This window comes from Drosophila serrata, unplaced genomic scaffold, assembly GCF_035046125.1.
Source record: "Drosophila serrata isolate PLE 108 unplaced genomic scaffold, ASM3504612v1 contig_56, whole genome shotgun sequence".
Classification (NCBI taxonomy): Eukaryota; Metazoa; Arthropoda; class Insecta; order Diptera; family Drosophilidae; genus Drosophila; species Drosophila serrata.
In genome coordinates, this window is record NW_028256954.1 from 46,217 (window position 1) to 50,438 (window position 4,222).

Consider the following 4,222-nt stretch of genomic DNA (forward strand, 5'->3'; position numbering starts at 1 on the left):
CAAGACGCACACGAACACGAATACGAAGAAATACAACCTAATTATTATGAACAACAGTATTATGACCACAATCAATACCATAGGTTGATTAATGAACAACAACAGCAACAACAGGTCCAATACACCCAAAATAAAGATGAACAAAATCTAAATAGCTCAGAACCAAACGAAAATTTTCGGTTAACAGCCCCGGACAACACCAAAACGTAGAAATAGCATACAAAGGTTGCACATACAATTGCCTTATAGACACAGGACCCACAATAAATATGATCAATAAAAATATATTTTGTCTTCCTATTCAAAATACTATATGCGAAGTTTTGACATCAAATGGCCCTATTACATTGAACAATTTAATTTTGTTACCCAGCAATAGTATTTCTAAAACAACTGAACCATTTTATGTACACAATTTTTCTAATAATTATGATATACTAATTGGCAGAAAATTGTTGAAAAATGCACAATCAATTATAAATTACAATAATAGCACAGTTACCCTTTTTGATAAAACATATAAATTAATAACTTCAAAATCAGAAAAGAATCACAATTTTTATATCCGAAAGCCAATAGAACCAATTAAAAAACCACCTCAGGAATCAACAAAAAAAAATTGATTTTGGATTATTTCGATTAGATCACCTGAATCAGGAGGAAACTTCAAAGTTGAAAGGCTTATTAAATAAATTAAAAAATCTTCAATATGAAGAAGGAGACAATCTAACATTTACAAATACCATTAAACACGTATTAAATACAACACATAACTCCCCAATTTATTCAAAACAGTACCCACTTGCTCAAGCGCACAAAATTGAAGTCGATAACCAAGTACAGGAAATGCTTAATCAGGGATTAATTAGGGAAAGTAATTCACCATACAATAGTCCTACCTGGGTAGTAGCCAAAAAACATGATGCATCTGGAAAAATTAAGTATAGAGTAGTAATTGATTATAGAAAGCTGAATAAAATAACTATTCCCGACAGATATCCTATACCAAACATGGACGAAATCCTTGGTAAACTAGGTAAATGCCAATATTTTACAATTATCGATTTGGCAAAGGGATTTCAGCAAATAGAAATGGACTCAGAATCAATACCTAAAACTGCATTCTCCACCAAAAGCGGTCATTACGAATACCTTCGAATGCCATTTGGCCTTAGAAATGCACCTGCTACTTTTCAAAGGTGTATGAATAATATCCTTCGACCGTTGCTCAATAAACACTGTTTAGTGTATTTAGATGACATCATAATTTTTTCCACATCCCTTACCGAACATTTAAATTCATTACAGCTAGTTTTTTCCAAACGTGCAGAAGCAAATTTAAAGTTACAGTTAGACAAATGTGAATTCTTAAAAAAGGAAGCTAGTTTTCTTGGACACATCGTAACCCCCAATGGTATAAAACCAAACCCCCTTAAAGTTAAAGCCATAGTTTCATATCCAATTCCAACAAAAGTAAAAGAGATCAGAGCTTTCCTTGGATTAACCGGTTATTATCGTAAATTTATCCCAAACTACGCAGACATAGCAAAACCAATGACGAAATGTTTAAAAAAAAATGATCAAAAATAGATACACAAAATATCGATTACATAGAAGCATTCAAAAAACTTAAAACATTAATAATTAGAGAACCAATTCTCCAATTACCCGATTTCGAAAAAAAATTCACTTTAACCACAGATGCCAGTAATCTAGCCCTTGGAGCCGTACTTTCTCAAAATGGTCATCCTATATCCTTTATTAGCAGAACACTTAATGAACATGAATTAAATTACAGTGCTATCGAAAAGGAATTACTTGCCATTGTTTGGGCCACTAAAACTTTTCGACATTATTTACTAGGACGACATTTCCTCATTGCTAGTGACCATCAACCTCTTAGATGGCTGCATACTTTAAAAGAACCAAATGCCAAGTTACAAAGATGGAAAGCCAAGTTAAACGAATACCAATTTAAAATCGATTATATTAAAGGGAAAGGAAATTCAGTTGCTGATGCATTATCAAAAATTAAAATTGAAGAAAATCACCATAGTGAAGTTACTCAACATAGTGCAGAAGAAGATAATAGTAACCTAATTCATTTAACAGAAAAACCAATAAACTATTTCAAAAAACAAATAATTTTCATTAAATCCGATAACAATAAAGTAGAGCATTCAACAATATTCGGTAACTCCATTACAACAATTCAATATAATGTAATGACACTCGACAAAGCCAAACAAATTTTACATCCGTTGGCCACGTCATATATTTTAGGTCGAAGGGTAATCACCATCACTATTACTATCGATGTTAACACTAGGTACCCCTAGGACAGACTGAGATCGCGGCGATCAAAGCACCTCTATTTATACTTCCCGATCAATGATACCAGAGAAAGAGAGCGAGAGGGAAAGAGCTACCTCTTTAGCTGCAACAGAGAGAGATAGAGAATAAGCGCCATCTCTCGAACTGCAACAGAGGGAAAATATAATTTTTATCAGTGAAGGATTCATTTCCGACCCTATAAATCATATATATTCTTAATCAACATTAACAGGCGAATCTTTCTGGCCATCTCAGATTGCAAAACTGACTTTCCCAATTTTTCCTAAAAAATGAAAGGGGTTACATCATTAAAATTGTAAAAAATCTACAAAAAAAATTGGATTTCTTGAAAAGTTCAATTTAGTATGCAGATTTGTTAAGCGCCGAACAACTAACAAACGAGTGGTTTCCGAGTTGAAATTAATGCATTTTAGACAAAATTATGCGATTTTAATTTTTGACTTTCCCAAAAAATACTAAATCAATTATGAAATAAAAATTTCGGTTTCAGAAATCGTAGTGGAAAATATAATTTTTATCAGTGAAGGATTCATTTCCGACCCTATAAATCATATATATTCTTAATCAACATTAACAGGCGAATCTTTCTGGCCATCTCAGATTGCAAAACTGACTTTCCCAATTTTTCCTAAAAAATGAAAGGGGTTACATCATTAAAATTGTAAAAAATCTAAAAAAAAAATTGGATTTCTAAAAAAGTTCAATTTAGAACGCAGATTTGTTAAGCGCCGAACAACTAACAAAGGAGTGGTTTCCGAGTTGAAATTAATGCATTTTAGACAAAATATGCGATTTTAATTTTTGACTTTCCCAAAAAATACTAAAACAATTATGAAATAAAAATTTCGGTTTCAGGAATCGTAGTGGAAAATATTATTTTAATCAGTGAAGGAGCCATTTCATGAGAAAATAAATTCATAGCTAGCACATCTTATTCTAGACCTAGGCCTGATCACTCCTATAGCATCTCTTAATGTTTAAAATATAATAATGATAAATTGTCAAAGTAAACACTTACCCCAGTAGAGGACACGTCATCTTTCATCATTGCTTAATTCCTTCCGATGTAGAGTTATATTCCTGGTGAGTTAATTAAGTATCATCTTACGATATGGATTCATCGAAGTGTTCTGCTTTCACTATCACTTTAGATGTAATTCCTTCCAGTATTGACTTATAATCGTGGTGACTTCAATTAGAATTATCAGGGTACCGAAGATCTCTTCCGGTTTATCAGGATGTGTTCCGTTGGCCACGTCATATATTTTAGGTCGAAGGGTAATCACCATCACTATCACTATCGATGTTAACACTAGGTACCCCTAGGACAGACTGAGATCGCGGCGATCAAAGCACCTCTATTTATACTTCCCGATCAATGATACCAGAGAAAGAGAGCGAGAGGGAAAGAGCTACCTCTTTAGCTGCAACAGAGAGAGATAGAGAATAAGCGCCATCTCTCGAACTGCAACAGAGGGAAAATATAATTTTTATCAGTGAAGGATTCATTTCCGACCCTATAAATCATATATATTCTTAATCAATATTAACAGGCGAATCTTTCTGGCCATCTCAGATTGCAAAACTGACTTTCCCAATTTTTCCTAAAAAATGAAAGGGGTTACATCATTAAAATTGTAAAAAATCTACAAAAAAAATTGGATTTCTTGAAAAGTTCAATTTAGTATGCAGATTTGTTAAGCGCCGAACAACTAACAAACGAGTGGTTTCCGAGTTGAAATTAATGCATTTTAGACAAAATTATGCGATTTTAATTTTTGACTTTCCCAAAAAATACTAAAACAATTATGAAATAAAAATTTCGGTTTCAGGAATCGTAGTGGAAAATATTATTTTTATCAGTGAA

General features: G+C 32.6%; 2 long non-coding RNA genes across 2 annotated transcripts; one reads left to right on the forward strand and one right to left on the reverse strand.

The window, feature by feature from the left end:
- Positions 1-2,293: 2,293 nt before the first annotated feature.
- Positions 2,294-3,482, reverse strand: LOC147644946 (uncharacterized). The gene is made up of 2 exons (XR_015272590.1): positions 3,374-3,482; positions 2,294-2,478 (listed from the first exon to the last, which is right to left on the reverse strand). It is a non-coding gene; the product is annotated as an uncharacterized LOC147644946 (long non-coding RNA).
- On the forward strand, positions 3,304-4,195 carry LOC147644947 (uncharacterized). Its single transcript, XR_015272592.1, has 2 exons — positions 3,304-3,438; positions 3,507-4,195. It is a non-coding gene; the product is annotated as an uncharacterized LOC147644947 (long non-coding RNA).
- The last annotated feature ends 27 nt before the right edge of the window (positions 4,196-4,222 follow it).